At 42.3% G+C, this 19,531-nt stretch overlaps 1 protein-coding gene across 1 annotated transcript in view; it reads left to right on the forward strand.

Annotated features, from left to right (window-relative positions):
• LOC131956567 (uncharacterized) overlaps nt 1–19,531 on the forward strand; it is a 151,822-nt gene that overhangs the window by 93,690 nt on the left and 38,601 nt on the right. The window lies entirely within an intron of this gene.

The following is a 19,531-nucleotide window of genomic DNA, read 5'->3' on the forward strand; positions in this document are numbered from 1 at the left end:
GGTATTCAATGCTACCTTCAGATTTATCTTTGGTTGGTGGGGGAGGGGGGGGGGACTGCCCTTTCCTAGAGCCTTTCACCCACCCCCCTCCCTGACTAATAGAAAAATTATGTATGTACTTTCAAGTTCCACCCACCACCCCCATTTCTGCCCCGCACCGTGGTAAAAATGTCTTGAAAGAAACCCTGATTAAGCTTTCATACTTATTAACATGTTCGTGCTTTTGTTTTAAACTTCTAAAACTTCAGAGTAAGGCGTCCAGTCCAGATAAATGCCAGTTCTTTAGTCCATTGGGTGGCATAGTATTATTGTAACTTTAAACAGTCACTGCTAGTTTTGCGATACGATCGAATTGTTGAAGGCTAACAACGAAGATTGCCTGTTGCGTAATGTGTGCACTATCCCAAATCACATAAACAATGATCTTTAATTTAAAACATTATCTCCTACTAGTACAGGCTTTATATCTGGGTTTCTCCTTTGTGTTTATACTGTGTGATTCTTCAAGTAGTGATCGTATGGCACGCTCCACGCCGACTAGGAAAACGCGATAATAAAATACTCACCACAACGATAGAACACAACTAAGATAAGCCATAGAATCCCTGGTGGTATTTTAAGTACAGATAAAAGTCACCGTCGACTATGTATTTGTAGATACAGTATCTTATCTGTAGTACTGGCTCCCGGTGGGGGGGGGGGGTGGAGAGAACATCAATGAATGAGGAAGTGGTGGGAGAATTTAAAGAATGATTTCCTTGACCCCGACAGGTGCTGCTAGAGCTCACGTGCAGGTAGAGTTTAGTGTCAGCATTGGCATCTAGAACTGTTGGGTTCTAGAACTGTAGGGCTCTAGATAGCTGTACTTTTTATGGGGGCTCTAGACAGCTGTAGGTACTTGATGTAGGGCTCTAGACCGTAGCTACTTGGTGTGGGGCTCTAGACAGGTGCACTTGGTGTGGGGCTCTAGACAGGTGCACTTGGTGTGGGGCTCTAGACCGTAGCTACTTGGTGTGGGGCTCTAGACAGGTGCACTTGGTGTGGGGCTCTAGACAGGTGCCCTTGGTGTGGGGCTCTAGACAGGTGCACTTGGTGTGGGGCTCTAGACAGGTGCCCTTGGTGTGGGGCTCTAGACAGGTGCACTTGGTGTGGGGCTCTAGACAGGTGCCCTTGGTGTGGGGCTCTAGACAGGTGCCCTTGGTGTGGGGCTCTAGACAGATGCACTTGGTGTGGGGCTCTAGACAGGTGCACTTGGTGTGGGGCTCTAGACAGGTGCACTTGGTGTGGGGCTCTAGACAGGTGCACTTGGTGTGGGGCTCTAGACCTGTAGGTACTTCGTGTGGGGCTCTAGACCTGTAGGTACATGGTGTGGGGCTCTAGACCTGTTGGTACATGGTGTGGGGCTCTAGATAGCTGTACATGGTGTGGGGCTCTAGACATGTAGGTACATGGTGTGGGGCTCTAGATAGCTGTACATGGTGTGGGGCTCTAGACCTGTAGGTACATGGTGTGGGGCTCTAGACCTGTAGGTACATGGTGTGGGGCTCTAGACCTGTTGGTACATGGTGTGGGGCTCTAGATAGCTGTACATGGTGTGGGGCTCTAGACCTGTAGGTACATGGTGTGGGGCTCTAGATAGCTGTACATGGTGTGGGGCTCTAGACTTGTAGGTACATGGTGTGGGGCTCTAGACCTGTAGGTACATGGTGTGGGGCTCTAGACCTGTAGGTACATGGTGTGGAGCTCTAGACCTGTAGGTACATGGTGTGGGGCTCTAGACCTGTAGGTACATGGTGTGCGGCTCTAGACCTGTAGGTACATGGTGTGCGGCTCTAGACCTGTAGGTACATGGTGTGGGGCTCTAGATAGCTGTACATGGGGTGGGGCTCTAGATAGCTGTACATGGTGTGGGGCTCTAGATAGCTGTACATGGTGTGGGGCTCTAGACCTGTAGGTACATGGTGTGGGGCTCTAGACCTGTAGGTACATGGTGTGGGGCTCTAGACCTGTTGGTACATGGTGTGGGGCTCTAGATAGCTGTACATGGTGTGGGGCTCTAGACCTGTAGGTACATGGTGTGGGGCTCTAGATAGCTGTACATGGTGTGGGGCTCTAGACCTGTAGGTACATGGTGTGGGGCTCTAGACCTGTAGGTACATGGTGTGGGGCTCTAGACCTGTAGGTACATGGTGTGGAGCTCTAGACCTGTAGGTACATGGTGTGGGGCTCTAGACCTGTAGGTACATGGTGTGCGGCTCTAGACCTGTAGGTACATGGTGTGGGGCTCTAGATAGCTGTACATGGGGTGGGGCTCTAGATAGCTGTACATGGTGTGGGGCTCTAGATAGCTGTACATGGTGTGGGGCTCTAGATAGCTGTACATGGTGTTTGGCTCTAGATAGCTGTACATGGTGTGGGGCTCTAGATAGCTGTACATGGGGTGGGGCTCTAGACCTGTAGGTACATGGTGTGGGGCTCTAGACCTGTAGGTACATGGTGTGCGGCTCTAGACCTGTAGGTACATGGTGTGGAGCTCTAGATAGCTGTACATGGTGTGGGGCTCTAGATAGCTGTACATGGTGTGGGGCTCTAGATAGCTGTACATGGTGTGGGGCTCTAGATAGCTGTACATGGTGTGGGGCTCTAGATAGCTGTACATGGGGTGGGGCTCTAGACCTGTAGGTACATGGTGTGGGGCTCTAGACCGATAGGTACATGGTGTGGGGCTCTAGACCTGTAGGTACATGGTGTGGGGCTCTAGACCTGTAGGTACATGGTGTGGGGCTCTAGACCTGTAGGTACATGGTGTGCGGCTCTAGACCTGTAGGTACATGGTGTGGAGCTCTAGATAGCTGTACATGGTGTGGGGCTCTAGATAGCTGTACATGGTGTGGGGCTCTAGATAGCTGTACATGGTGTGGGGCTCTAGATAGCTGTACATGGTGTGGGGCTCTAGATAGCTGTACATGGGGTGGGGCTCTAGACCTGTAGGTACATGGTGTGGGGCTCTAGACCGGTAGGTACATGGTGTGGGGCTCTAGACCTGTAGGTACATGGTGTGGGGCTCTAGACCTGTAGGTACATGGTGTGGGGCTCTAGACCTGTAGGTACTTCGTGTGGGGCTCTAGACCTGTAGGTACTTCGTGTGGGGCTCTAGACTTGTAGGTACTTCGTGTGGGGCTCTAGACCTGTAGGTACATGGTGTGGGGCTCTAGACCTGTAGGTACTTCGTGTGGGGCTCTAGACTTGTAGGTACTTCGTGTGGGGCTCTAGACCTGTAGGTACATGGTGTGGGGCTCTAGACCTGTTGGTACATGGTGTGGGGCTCTAGATAGCTGTACATGGTGTGGGGCTCTAGACATGTAGGTACATGGTGTGGGGCTCTAGATAGCTGTACATGGTGTGGGGCTCTAGACCTGTAGGTACATGGTGTGGGGCTCTAGACCTGTAGGTACATGGTGTGGGGCTCTAGACCTGTTGGTACATGGTGTGGGGCTCTAGATAGCTGTACATGGTGTGGGGCTCTAGACCTGTAGGTACATGGTGTGGGGCTCTAGATAGCTGTACATGGTGTGGGGCTCTAGACTTGTAGGTACATGGTGTGGGGCTCTAGACCTGTAGGTACATGGTGTGGGGCTCTAGACCTGTAGGTACATGGTGTGGAGCTCTAGACCTGTAGGTACATGGTGTGGGGCTCTAGACCTGTAGGTACATGGTGTGCGGCTCTATACCTGTAGGTACATGGTGTGCGGCTCTAGACCTGTAGGTACATGGTGTGGGGCTCTAGATAGCTGTACATGGGGTGGGGCTCTAGATAGCTGTACATGGTGTGGGGCTCTAGATAGCTGTACATGGTGTGGGGCTCTAGACCTGTAGGTACATGGTGTGGGGCTCTAGACCTGTAGGTACATGGTGTGGGGCTCTAGACCTGTTGGTACATGGTGTGGGGCTCTAGATAGCTGTACATGGTGTGGGGCTCTAGACCTGTAGGTACATGGTGTGGGGCTCTAGATAGCTGTACATGGTGTGGGGCTCTAGACCTGTAGGTACATGGTGTGGGGCTCTAGACCTGTAGGTACATGGTGTGGGGCTCTAGACCTGTAGGTACATGGTGTGGAGCTCTAGACCTGTAGGTACATGGTGTGGGGCTCTAGACCTGTAGGTACATGGTGTGCGGCTCTAGACCTGTAGGTACATGGTGTGGGGCTCTAGATAGCTGTACATGGGGTGGGGCTCTAGATAGCTGTACATGGTGTGGGGCTCTAGATAGCTGTACATGGTGTGGGGCTCTAGATAGCTGTACATGGTGTTTGGCTCTAGATAGCTGTACATGGTGTGGGGCTCTAGATAGCTGTACATGGGGTGGGGCTCTAGACCTGTAGGTACATGGTGTGGGGCTCTAGACCTGTAGGTACATGGTGTGCGGCTCTAGACCTGTAGGTACATGGTGTGGAGCTCTAGATAGCTGTACATGGTGTGGGGCTCTAGATAGCTGTACATGGTGTGGGGCTCTAGATAGCTGTACATGGTGTGGGGCTCTAGATAGCTGTACATGGTGTGGGGCTCTAGATAGCTGTACATGGGGTGGGGCTCTAGACCTGTAGGTACATGGTGTGGGGCTCTAGACCGATAGGTACATGGTGTGGGGCTCTAGACCTGTAGGTACATGGTGTGGGGCTCTAGACCTGTAGGTACATGGTGTGGGGCTCTAGACCTGTAGGTACATGGTGTGCGGCTCTAGACCTGTAGGTACATGGTGTGGAGCTCTAGATAGCTGTACATGGTGTGGGGCTCTAGATAGCTGTACATGGTGTGGGGCTCTAGATAGCTGTACATGGTGTGGGGCTCTAGATAGCTGTACATGGTGTGGGGCTCTAGATAGCTGTACATGGGGTGGGGCTCTAGACCTGTAGGTACATGGTGTGGGGCTCTAGACCGGTAGGTACATGGTGTGGGGCTCTAGACCTGTAGGTACATGGTGTGGGGCTCTAGACCTGTAGGTACATGGTGTGGGGCTCTAGACCTGTAGGTACTTCGTGTGGGGCTCTAGACCTGTAGGTACTTCGTGTGGGGCTCTAGACTTGTAGGTACTTCGTGTGGGGCTCTAGACCTGTAGGTACATGGTGTGGGGCTCTAGACCTGTAGGTACTTCGTGTGGGGCTCTAGACTTGTAGGTACTTCGTGTGGGGCTCTAGACCTGTAGGTACATGGTGTGGGGCTCTAGACCTGTAGGTACTTCGTGTGGGGCTCTAGACCTGTAGGTACTTCGTGTGGGGCTCTAGACCTGTAGTTACTTCGTGTGGGGCTCTAGACCTGTAGGTACATGGTGTGGGGCTCTAGACCTGTAGGTACATGGTGTGGGGCTCTAGACCTGTTGGTACATGGTGTGGGGCTCTAGATAGCTGTACATGGTGTGGGGCTCTAGACCTGTAGGTACATGGTGTGGGGCTCTAGATAGCTGTACATGGTGTGGGGCTCTAGACTTGTAGGTACATGGTGTGGGGCTCTAGACCTGTAGGTACATGGTGTGGGGCTCTAGACCTGTAGGTACATGGTGTGGAGCTCTAGACCTGTAGGTACATGGTGTGGGGCTCTAGACCTGTAGGTACATGGTGTGCGGCTCTAGACCTGTAGGTACATGGTGTGCGGCTCTAGACCTGTAGGTACATGGTGTGGGGCTCTAGATAGCTGTACATGGGGTGGGGCTCTAGATAGCTGTACATGGTGTGGGGCTCTAGATAGCTGTACATGGTGTGGGGCTCTAGACCTGTAGGTACATGGTGTGGGGCTCTAGACCTGTAGGTACATGGTGTGGGGCTCTAGACCTGTTGGTACATGGTGTGGGGCTCTAGATAGCTGTACATGGTGTGGGGCTCTAGACCTGTAGGTACATGGTGTGGGGCTCTAGATAGCTGTACATGGTGTGGGGCTCTAGACCTGTAGGTACATGGTGTGGGGCTCTAGACCTGTAGGTACATGGTGTGGGGCTCTAGACCTGTAGGTACATGGTGTGGAGCTCTAGACCTGTAGGTACATGGTGTGGGGCTCTAGACCTGTAGGTACATGGTGTGCGGCTCTAGACCTGTAGGTACATGGTGTGGGGCTCTAGATAGCTGTACATGGGGTGGGGCTCTAGATAGCTGTACATGGTGTGGGGCTCTAGATAGCTGTACATGGTGTGGGGCTCTAGATAGCTGTACATGGTGTGGGGCTCTAGATAGCTGTACATGGGGTGGGGCTCTAGACCTGTAGGTACATGGTGTGGGGCTCTAGACCTGTAGGTACATGGTGTGCGGCTCTAGACCTGTAGGTACATGGTGTGGAGCTCTAGATAGCTGTACATGGTGTGGGGCTCTAGATAGCTGTACATGGTGTGGGGCTCTAGATAGCTGTACATGGTGTGGGGCTCTAGATAGCTGTACATGGTGTGGGGCTCTAGATAGCTGTACATGGGGTGGGGCTCTAGACCTGTAGGTACATGGTGTGGGGCTCTAGACCGATAGGTACATGGTGTGGGGCTCTAGACCTGTAGGTACATGGTGTGGGGCTCTAGACCTGTAGGTACATGGTGTGGGGCTCTAGACCTGTAGGTACATGGTGTGCGGCTCTAGACCTGTAGGTACATGGTGTGGAGCTCTAGATAGCTGTACATGGTGTGGGGCTCTAGATAGCTGTACATGGTGTGGGGCTCTAGATAGCTGTACATGGTGTGGGGCTCTAGATAGCTGTACATGGTGTGGGGCTCTAGATAGCTGTACATGGGGTGGGGCTCTAGACCTGTAGGTACATGGTGTGGGGCTCTAGACCTGTAGGTACATGGTGTGGGGCTCTAGACCTGTAGGTACATGGTGTGGGGCTCTAGACCTGTAGGTACTTCGTGTGGGGCTCTAGACCTGTAGGTACTTCGTGTGGGGCTCTAGACTTGTAGGTACTTCGTGTGGGGCTCTAGACCTGTAGGTACATGGTGTGGGGCTCTAGACCTGTAGGTACTTCGTGTGGGGCTCTAGACTTGTAGGTACTTCGTGTGGGGCTCTAGACCTGTAGGTACATGGTGTGGGGCTCTAGACCTGTAGGTACTTCGTGTGGGGCTCTAGACCTGTAGGTACTTCGTGTGGGGCTCTAGACCTGTAGGTACTTCGTGTGGGGCTCTAGACCTGTAGTTACTTCGTGTGGGGCTCTAGACCTGTAGGTACATGGTGTGGGGCTCTAGACCTGTAGGTACATGGTGTGGGGCTCTAGACCTGTAGGTACATGGTGTATGGCTTATGACAGGCTCCCTTCTGACACGTATTACCCCGCTGAGTCAAGTACGTCTGTTGTAATTTTAAGAGCGTACCACCGTTCCACCCACCGTGGCCGGTCTACAGGTGACCCCCCCCCCCCCCCCACTAGTCCATTCTAGCACTGATGGCACGGTCAGGCAGCTAAGACTGACCTACTTACAAATGTACACAGCTTCCACCTGTGTTGGTCCAGTCATGCAAATATTTGCACTCCATTACCCTCTTTAAGGCGCTGATCGCCTTGACCTGACCATTAATCTCTAAATAAATCAGTGCCATTGTCTTCAATAATGCCTCGTCAGCACAGACCTATCGTTTGTAATGTGCGATCATTGACATGTACGTGTCTTTAAATTAAACTTGATGAACTGAGGCGTTAAGACAAGCCTATATATCTTTAATTACATGTTAAGCAATACGAGGTTCATTTACCTGTACATATACCTGATTTTTATTTACCTGAAAGCTTATAGTGTATTTAACTTGTCGAGATATATGCATTGTATTTTATATTTATGAAAATTACTGAGTTAGTATTGTTTATTTTAACAGAACATAACTTCATTGCTGCTGTAGTAATATCTGTGAAATCTGAGAAATGTTTCCCTAACTAAAGTAAGGTGTTGTATAAAGGGACGTAATTTCACTGTATGATTGAAGATAAACCGTCTGTAGTTGTCCCACGCCCTTGTGACATAGGGCTTTCCCCTGCTAACTTTGATGGGCAATAGACTTGATCCTTAACTAGTCTTTTGGTTTGCCTGTAGGGAAATAACTTATAAATAGCCCTAATGGTTTAATGTTAGGTGTAGGAAAAAAGAGATGTGTATGTCTCTGGTTTAGTAGAGTTTTGTTTTTTAACTGTTTGATGTGATTTGATTGAGCTAGTTGTTTTTTGAAGTAAAGAATTTGATTTTCTTTTAAGTTCGTGTGTTGCATACATTTTCTTGTTGCTTGGTTTTGCACGTCGTGTTAAAGACATAGGCTGTTATGGATGATTCAACCTTTCCGTGGAGATTTGCATACCGACACATTAAAGGTAACACAGCCATCTGACTTTTGATGTGCATACCTACATAGGTAACACAACAAACTGACTGTTGTGATTTACATACCTACACATCAGAGATAACACAGTATTTTGAACATTAGATGTACTAGGGATAAACAAATAGCCTATACCAATTAGACTAATGGTTTCCTATATGAATTTTTACGTATTAATTCGTCCGCAGGGCATATTTGGGGCTTCACATTTGCTCCAGCAAATAATATCCCTGACCCTATCTTTAATTCTGACGCTACCTTTTACCCTAATTATAACTCTATCGTTTACCAGTAGAAACGGAAAGATTGATACTACACTTTTTTTCCTGCGGGCTTTATATTAGAACCCAAATTTGGAATACGCCCACTTGCTAGGGGGGAGGGGAGGATGTGTTTTTACGCGTCGTTTGAACATAAATAATCGATGGAGGTGATATTGAACCCTGGGATAAAAATCGTCCATACATTATCTCCCCTCCCCAACAAGACAGTCTCGTTAGCTCCAATATTTTTCTCGTGTTGTTTCATTTCTTTCTTGGACAGTTTATAAATCTTGGTTTTTTTTTACACTTAATCTGTGTTTAAATATTGAAAATAATCTGATCGTTGTATACTGTTCGCTGGTTTAAGAAAAGAAACAGAAGAAATAATATACCCTCTGAGATGTGTGTTTTGAAGTGTATTGTAGCATAGCGAGCGAAAATATTTATCATACCGCGGGTGAAGGTTATCGTAACCGGCTTTATAAACAGAAGATAAACAATCATGACGAAACGATTATCACGGACTTTCTAACTGCTGTATAACCGTGACACAAATATCCTTGATTAGAGTTGTCACCTACTCGAGTGGTTCAGTGTGGAGCGTAGGTTAAAGTTCTATCAGGATAAACCGTTTCCGTGCCCCTTTTTTTTCTGTATATAACGAGCTTAGACTTTTCTTGTTTTTTGACATCTCAGTACTTGCGCTAGCCACGGTAGGGTAGACAATTTCGTGCTGTAGTGGGGGGAATGGAGTTGTTTCCCCTTATCCTTGGTTCATTCGCCCTGCTGGATACGTACGCTCAAACATTCTAAATATGGATTACAGACAGCTGTTTTTTGTGTATACAAAAGGTCAGTTCAAAATATCTGGACTTTTGTTTTAGTTTTGCATTTAAATTGTACAGATAATCTATATGTAGACATTTTTTTTTAAATTTAAATTATATATAGGCCTACTTGCAATCATTTTTTTTCAAATACTAAATTAGTTTACGTTATTATTATTTTACATGGTCTTAAATAAGTTTTATAAAAACTATATATTTTAAAATTAAATTTTGTCTTAACATAACTATCAGAAATCTAATTTAGTTTTTATTATTAATATATCTTTATAGTAGGTTTATAAACTATGCATAAATTAGTCAACTAATTAGGCATTCCATATCTAACGCCGTGCGTTAAGTGCTGCAGATAACACGAGCTACACATGTCAGTAATCAGCCACGCGTAAATCGTGTAATGAATCGCCGTTAATTAATCTACCAATGGACCAAATCTAGGGTAGGGTTTACTGTATTTAGGCGGTCGATAGGCGCCTTGTAATGGATAGACTTACAAGGCGAGGATAAGACACGGATCAAAGGGTAAAAGGGAGATAAACTGGCAACAAGGCGTCCTGATAATGCTCTCTAATTGACACTTATACAAATAGAGCTAAGAAATGAATACTTGTTTTGTTCTTGTTGAAAAATCTGACTTCTATAAGTAATGTATAAGGTCAATGGCTGGTACGTATTATTCGTAAAAGGTGTCTAGAAAGATAGAAAATTCTATTCTCCCCGTTCTGATTGTCTCCCCTGATTGGATTAGCCTCCCCTGGAATGTAAGAGTTTGCCTAGCCTGAAGGTATCCAGCCGGATGTTTACACGTTTAGTGCTTTACGTCCTGTTAGAAGGTTTCGTCTGTCTCAGAATGGCTGCTGTCAGGTCTTATGATTCTCTGTCTACTGGTGCTAAGTGTCTCATCTGTCTCAGACTGGCTTCTGTCAGGTCTTGTGATTCTGTCTTCTGCTGCTAAGTGTCTCATCTGTCTCATACTGGCTTCTGTCACGTCTTGTGATTCTGTCTTCTGCTGCTAAGTGTCTCATCTGTCTCAGACTGGCTGCTGTCTCATACTGGCTTCTGTCACGTCTTGTGATTCTGTCTTCTGCTGCTAAGTGTCTCATCTGTCTCAGGCTGGCTGCTGTTTTCTGCTGCTAAGTGTCTCATGTCTCAGACTGGCTGCTGTCAGGTCTTGTGATTCTGTTTTCTGCTGCTGTTTTCTGCTGCTAAGTGTCTCATGTCTCAGACTGGCTGCTGTCAGGTCTTGTGATTCTGTTTTCTGCTGCTAAGTGTCTCATGTCTCAGACTGGCTGCTGTCAGGTCTTGTGATTCTCTGTTTTCTGCTGCTAAGTGTCTCATGTCTCAGACTGGCTGCTGTCAGGTCTTGTGATTCTCTGTTTTCTGCTGCTAAGTGTCTCATGTCTCAGGCTGGCTGCTGTTTTCTGCTGCTAAGTGTCTCATTTCTCAGACTGGATCATGTCTTCTGCTGCTAAGTATCATCTGTATGAGACTGGCTGCTGTCTAATGGAAGAATGTCATTGAATGTTAACATTAAATTGTTCAAACAATCCATTATTTTACTGTGCGATATTAATTACATAATTGTCTATGTATTACATAAGTAGTGCTAGATCAGGCTCGTTAACTTGGGACAGTAACCTATCTAGGATTGAAAACTCATATTGTTCTTGTATGGACAAATTCCAAGGAAGCACATCCAGAAAGAAAAGCAGATTGAAGTCGGAGACGATAGGTTAAAGTCGTATCTCCTCCTCAACGAAGCAATATCGAGGACTAGTTCCAAAGCAATTATGTTAAACAAGTTACGAGGATGATAGTGGGCCAAAAAAAATCCGGAATTCCTTAATAGATTTCCCGGAAAAGCCAAAAAACCTCGAACAAATGCAGTTTTTGCTCCATATCTCGGCAACCAGACCACTTAGCGACTTGAAACATTTACCAATCGATTCCTGCCATAATTTAAACCAATATTGCCGAAGAAAGTTTTCAAAAATATCTCTTAGTTCGGTCACAAAAAATTTTTTAATATATTTTAAACTCAGCGTCTTGTAGGCCTAGTTTTAATTTAAACTGAGCGTCTTGTAGGCCTAGTTTTAATTTAAACTGAGCATCGTGTAGGTTTTTCGCGCAAAGCGCTGAGGTTCGAAAGGATTTTACCATAGCGAATGAGCGGAGGTTCGAAAGGATTTTTACGTAGGTCTGGGAATTCTAAAAAATTAATTAAGGAAATTGCGCTTAAATTGTCACTAGACTTTAGTAGTATATTAGGTCGCTTTTGGTTAGTATTTTTGGCGGAGGTGGGGAGGGTGAGGAACAATGACATATAGTAAAATACTCGGGAGCAGGATGCGCGGGTGGCGCAAAGACATATAGCAAAATACTACGCCAGCTGCCGCAGCCTGGCGCATCGGGAGGGTAAGGGTGGGTGAGCAGGATGTGGGGGTGGCGCAAAGACATATAGTAAAATACTACGCCAACTGGGGTTGGCGGAGGTGGTGGGGAAGTAGGTCACCTTTTGGTGACCTTGTGACGTAATTAGTAACATTATGACGTAATTAGTGACTTTGTGATGTAATCATTGACCTAGTTACGTAATTTTAATGCGTTTTTTAATGAGTTTTAATGAGTTTTTTAAATTTTTAATCAATTTTTATTGACTAGTTACGTAATTTGATTATTTGTTTACTTTTTAATTAATTTTTATTGACCTAGTTACGTAATTGGATTTTAATGAGTTTGAATTTAATTTTGTAATTTTAATTAATTTTTATTAACGAGTTACGTAATTTGATTATTTGTTTGATTTTAAATTGTTTACTTTGTTTGTTTACTTGTTGTTTATTTGTTTATATTGTGTAATTTTTATTCAATAGTTACGTAATGTGATTTTAATTATTTTTATTTTGTTTATTTTTAATTTTATTTTATTTTATAATTAGTTAAATTATTATTAACTAGTTACGTAATTTGATTTTAATTACTTTGTTTATTTATTTATTTAATATATTTCTTTTCTTTGATGTTTAATTTGTTGGTTTGTTTGAATGTATGTATGTTTAAATAAAAGACTAACACTAGCCGTGTACTTTGTGAATAACATCCATTAAAGATAACGATCAGGCGACAGCTGTTACGTATCGATCCGCGATCCTTTGTTGACACACGCTGAGCGGTTTTTAATGGGCTTTATATTGATCGCAGCCGCTGGGCCATCAAATGGTGTCCCATATAATTAAATTGGTTATGCTTCACCGCTTTTATGCGTTGTTCGCCGACCCGATCCCACCGGGGGGTATGGTAATTAACGCAAAGCCAGCGTTAACTGTGGGAACATCTGTTACCATGACACGCGCATCGTAGTGATTAATGGGTATTATATTGATCCAACCCACGGGACATCACAGCATGATGTCCCGCTGTCCACCTATGTGTAATTTTTTTATTAACGAGTTACGTAATTTGATTTTAATTTTTTTAAATTTTTAAATTTTTAATTTTATTTTATAATTAGTTTAATTATTATTAACGAGTTACGTAATTCGATTTTAATTTTTTAAATTTTTAAATTTTTTAAATTATTGTTTTTAAATTTTATTTTATTTTATAATTAGTTAAATTATTATTTTTAAATTTTATTTTTAATTGTTGTTTACTTGTTGTTTAATTTAATTACTTTGTATAATTTATTTGTTTGAAATTCATTTTAATTAGTTTGCTTTTAATTTCTTTGTTGTACGCCGTTTAAAATAAAAGACTAACACTAGCGTGTACTAGAAAGTGTCATTGTGTATAACATCCATTTAACCACAGCTGTTACTTATTAGTGACAGCTTGTACTTATCGATCCGCCCGTGATCCTCCCCGGCGCTCCCCGTGGTTGCTTAATAGCGGGCTCACTGAAGCGATCACAACAGGTAATTAATCGAAGCCATTAAGTCCCTCTCCGCGTTAAGTGTGGCGACAGCTGGTGCTGTAATTAGTCACGGCTCTCGGCTTTTTTCATTAGACTACAGCTGTACATGAACTATGTTCACAGATCGTACGCCCGGTCATTCTTTGATCAAATTAAAAAATTTTGTTTCCACATTTTCCACATGTCCTGCGAACCGTCCCTTGCTATGTATGAAAGATTAATGGTTGTAACTATTCGCTTATAGCGAGGGTCAGCGAAAACAAAAAATATATTTAAGGGTCGGAATTTTCTTTCAACCACCGTTAAGTCAGGTTTTGAGACGAAACGATGTCTCGGTAGGTTCGTGTTTTTTAATGGGCGACAGGGCGACTTGGTGCGTTGGTACGTAGGTATGCGTGGGTAGACATGTTTTTTACAAGTCTGGAAAAGTAATTAAGTTTTTTATGACCGTTCCGATTTTCTTTTGATCTGACCACCATTTGACCACACTGAGCCAGATAAATTTAACAATTGTCGCAGCGGGGTTTATTTTAAGTGCACCCCGTGCACGCTTGTTTACATTTTAAAAGACGTGTCGCGTGTCTTCCCCTTACGGCTTCCCTAATAGAGAAACGAGAGGAAAGACAACTGTTCTAAAATTAGAACAGCCTTGTCTACAGACACGAGTATCGTCCCTTGTGAAAAAATTCGCGTCAGAATCCTTAACTAAACAGTCAATTTCTTTAAAAAGTTAAAAAAATAATTTAGGAAGACAAGGGTTAACAAAATATATATATCTTAGTCTTGCACCAGATTACCTTCCCATGTTCGCTTTAGTATTACAGTTTTCATCAATCTTCTTTTTGACTTGAACTTCTTTAATTTTTAAGAAAGTTTACTTATACATAATACATTACGTCTAATGACAATTTTTTATTTTTACCACTCAATGTATTTTCTTTTTCTATATCTTACATTGTCATCTTAAGTTTTTGATCACCTTAGGTGGTGGTAAGGTGGTAAGGTGGTGGTAAGGTGGTGGTAAGGTGGTGGTAAATTTGCTTAAGATTATAAACTTCAAGTTTTAAAAATCAACAACGTTATAGTACGTCGTCAAAAAAGACAATGAACCTAGAAGGAAGACGAATATATATCTTAGTCTTGCAGCAGATTACCTTCCCATGTTCACTTTAGTATTATAGTTTTCATCAAACTTCTTTTTGACTTGAACTTCGTTAATTTTTAAGAAAGTTTACTTATACATAATTCATTACGTCTAATGACAATTTTTTTATTTTTTTTTTTTTTTTATTTTTACCACTCAATGTATTTTCTTTTTTCTATATCTTACATTGTCATCTTAATTTTTGATCACCTTAGTAAAAATTTGCTTAAGATTATAAACTTCAAGTTTTAAAAAACAACAACGTTATAGTACGTCGTGTCAAATGACACACCGTTTAAAATGTCTACATTTAAAGTTCACCAAAATAATGACGTAAAATCTAAATATGATATGACGTTAGCATACATATCATTCAACCTAATCACTCTAAAGTACAAATCAATAATTTTTATTGATTAAGGGGCTGGGTGAGTTATTTTTATTCGGGTGCCCAGGGAAGGTTTGGAGTTGGTTGGGACAGATTTTATACACGAGTCGGTGACGTTTTCACCGAGGCAGGGTTCGAATCTAGACCATGCATGTTTTGGAATTGTTAGGGAGAGTTAAACTAAGGTCGGTGAAGTTTTCACCGAGGTTGGTTTTGAACTCGGAACATGCATGTTTTGGAATCGGTAGGTGTAGAGTCCATACTAGGGTCGGGGAGTTTTGCTAACACTGAGGCAGGTTGCAAAGTTGGCACAGGCATGTTTAGGAATTGATGGTAGCCGAGTTCATACTAGTGTCGGTGAAGGTTGGTTTTGATCTCGGAACATGTATGTTTTGAAATTGTTGGTAACCGAGTTCATACTAGGGTCAGGGGAGTTTTTGTTAACACCGAGGCAGGTTGCAAAGTTGGTACATACATGTTTAGGAATTGTTGGTAGCCGAGTTCATACTAGTGTCGGTGAAGGTTGGTTTTGAACTCGGAGCATGCATGTTTTGAAATTGTTGGTAACCGAATTCAGACTAGGAACAGGGGTGTTTTCACCGAGGCAGGTTACAAAGTTCGTATATGCATCATTGGAATTGTTAGGTAGAGTTAAACTAAGGTCGGTGAAGTTTTCACCGAGGTAGGTTACAAAGTTGGTACATGGATGTTTAGGAATTGATGGCAGTCGAGTTCATACTAGGGTCGGGGAATTTTGTTAGCACTGAGGCAGGTTGGAAAGTTGTTACATGCATGTTTGGGAATTGTTGGTAGCCGAGTTCATACTAGTGTCGGTGAAGGTTGGTTTTGAACTCGGAACATGCATGTTTTGGAATCGGTAGGTGTAGAGTCCATACTAAGGTCGGTGAAGATTTCACCGATGGTGGTTTCAAAGTTAGTACAGGCATGTTTTGGAAGTGTTAGGGGCCGAGTTCATAGTAGTGTCGGTGAAGGTTGGTTTTGAACTCGGAACATGCATGTTTTGAAATTGTTGGTAACCGAGTTCATACTAGGGACGGGGGCGAGGGCGGCGGACAAAGTTGTCGATGTAGGTAGGGTGCAAGAGATATTCAACGAGGAGTGGTGTCTACAAGTTATGTATCCCAGTCTGTTGGAGTGGTTTCTAGGGGGTTGTGATATTAGTTGAATAAATATTTGTCTGTAGGATTGTCATACAGCCTTTGTCTCTTAAATGGAATGGGTATAGTGCGGGTAGTAGTAGTAGTACGGTCTGTTTATCTAACGGTTGGTATTGAGGTTAGTGTGATGACGCAAGGTTGGATGGGAGAAGGGGAACGGGGTTGCGGACAAAGGGAAGGGGAAGGGCGAATAGTGATAAAAATAACTCACCCAGCCCCTTAATCAATAAAAATTATTGATTTGTACTTTAGAGTGATTAGGTTGAATGATATGTATGCTAACGTCATATCATATTTAGATTTTACGTCATTATTTTGGTGAACTTTAAATGTAGACATTTTAAACGGTGTGTCATTTGACACGACGTACTATAACGTTGTTGTTTTTTAAAACTTGAAGTTTATAATCTTAAGCAAATTTTTACTAAGGTGATCAAAAATTAAGATGACAATGTAAGATATAGAAAAAAGAAAATACATTGAGTGGTAAAAATAAAAAAAAAAAAAAAAAAAAAAATTGTCATTAGACGTAATGAATTATGTATAAGTAAACTTTCTTAAAAATTAACGAAGTTCAAGTCAAAAAGAAGTTTGATGAAAACTATAATACTAAAGTGAACATGGGAAGGTAATCTGCTGCAAGACTAAGATATATATTCGTCTTCCTTCTAGGTTCATTGTCTTTTTTGACGACGTACTATAACGTTGTTGATTTTTAAAACTTGAAGTTTATAATCTTAAGCAAATTTACCACCACCTTACCACCACCTTACCACCACCTTACCACCTTACCACCACCTAAGGTGATCAAAAAATTAAGATGACAATGTAAGATATAGAAAAAGAAAATACATTGAGTGGTAAAAATAAAAAATTGTCATTAGACGTAATGTATTATGTATAAATAAACTTTCTTAAAAATTAAAGAAGTTCAAGTCAAAAAGAAGATTGATGAAAACTGTAATACTAAAGCGAACATGGGAAGGTAATCTGGTGCAAGACTAAGATATATATATTTTGTTAACCCTTGTCTTCCTAAATTATTTTTTTAACTTTTTAAAGAAATTGACTGTTTAGTTAAGGATTCTGACGCGAATTTTTTCACAAGGGACGATACTCGTGTCTGTAGACAAGGCTGTTCTAATTTTAGAACAGTTGTCTTTCCTCTCGTTTCTCTATTAGGGAAGCCGTAAGGGGAAGACACGCGACACGTCTTTTAAAATGTAAACAAGCGTGCACGGGGTGCACTTAAAATAAACCCCGCTGCGACAATTGTTAAATTTATCTGGCTCAGTGTGGTCAAATGGTGGTCAGATCAAAAGAAAATCGGAACGGTCATAAAAAACTTAATTACTTTTCCAGACTTGTAAAAAACATGTCTACCCACGCATACCTACGTACCAACGCACCAAGTCGCCCTGTCGCCCATTAAAAAACACGAACCTACCGAGACATCGTTTCGTCTCAAAACCTGACTTAACGGTGGTTGAAAGAAAATTCCGACCCTTAAATATATTTTTTGTTTTCGCTGACCCTCGCTATAAGCGAATAGTTACAACCATTAATCTTTCATACATAGCAAGGGACGGTTCGCAGGACATGTGGAAACAAAATTTTTTAATTTGATCAAAGAATGACCGGGCGTACGATCTGTGAACATAGTTCATGTACAGCTGTAGTCTAATGAAAAAAGCCGAGAGCCGTGACTAATTACAGCACCAGCTGTCGCCACACTTAACGCGGAGAGGGACTTAATGGCTTCGATTAATTACCTGTTGTGATCGCTTCAGTGAGCCCGCTATTAAGCAACCACGGGGAGCGCCGGGGAGGATCACGGGCGGATCGATAAGTACAAGCTGTCACTAATAAGTAACAGCTGTGGTTAAATGGATGTTATACACAATGACACTTTCTAGTACACGCTAGTGTTAGTCTTTTATTTTAAACGGCGTACAACAAAGAAATTAAAAGCAAACTAATTAAAATGAATTTCAAACAAATAAATTATACAAAGTAATTAAATTAAACAACAAGTAAACAACAATTAAAAATAAAATTTAAAAATAATAATTTAACTAATTATAAAATAAAATAAAATTTAAAAACAATAATTTAAAAAATTTAAAAATTTAAAAAATTAAAATCGAATTACGTAACTCGTTAATAATAATTAAACTAATTATAAAATAAAATTAAAAATTTAAAAATTTAAAAAAATTAAAATCAAATTACGTAACTCGTTAATAAAAAAATTACACATAGGTGGACAGCGGGACATCATGCTGTGATGTCCCGTGGGTTGGATCAATATAATACCCATTAATCACTACGATGCGCGTGTCATGGTAACAGATGTTCCCACAGTTAACGCTGGCTTTGCGTTAATTACCATACCCCCCGGTGGGATCGGGTCGGCGAACAACGCATAAAAGCGGTGAAGCATAACCAATTTAATTATATGGGACACCATTTGATGGCCCAGCGGCTGCGATCAATATAAAGCCCATTAAAAACCGCTCAGCGTGTGTCAACAAAGGATCGCGGATCGATACGTAACAGCTGTCGCCTGATCGTTATCTTTAATGGATGTTATTCACAAAGTACACGGCTAGTGTTAGTCTTTTATTTAAACATACATACATTCAAACAAACCAACAAATTAAACATCAAAGAAAAGAAATATATTAAATAAATAAATAAACAAAGTAATTAAAATCAAATTACGTAACTAGTTAATAATAATTTAACTAATTATAAAATAAAATAAAATTAAAAATAAACAAAATAAAAATAATTAAAATCACATTACGTAACTATTGAATAAAAATTACACAATATAAACAAATAAACAACAAGTAAACAAACAAAGTAAACAATTTAAAATCAAACAAATAATCAAATTACGTAACTCGTTAATAAAAATTAATTAAAATTACAAAATTAAATTCAAACTCATTAAAATCCAATTACGTAACTAGGTCAATAAAAATTAATTAAAAAGTAAACAAATAATCAAATTACGTAACTAGTCAATAAAAATTGATTAAAAATTTAAAAAACTCATTAAAACTCATTAAAAAACGCATTAAAATTACGTAACTAGGTCAATGATTACATCACAAAGTCACTAATTACGTCATAATGTTACTAATTACGTCACAAGGTCACCAAAAGGTGACCTACTTCCCCACCACCTCCGCCAACCCCAGTTGGCGTAGTATTTTACTATATGTCTTTGCGCCACCCCCACATCCTGCTCACCCACCCTTACCCTCCCGATGCGCCAGGCTGCGGCAGCTGGCGTAGTATTTTGCTATATGTCTTTGCGCCACCCGCGCATCCTGCTCCCGAGTATTTTACTATATGTCATTGTTCCTCACCCTCCCCACCTCCGCCAAAAATACTAACCAAAAGCGACCTAATATACTACTGACTTTTTATTAACTTGTTTTTTAATGATAAGCAATTGT

The sequence above is a fragment of the Physella acuta genome, unplaced genomic scaffold, assembly GCF_028476545.2.
Source record: "Physella acuta isolate Inbredline_101_S28 unplaced genomic scaffold, ASM2847654v3 ptg001160l, whole genome shotgun sequence".
NCBI lineage: Eukaryota > Metazoa > Mollusca > Gastropoda > Physidae > Physella > Physella acuta.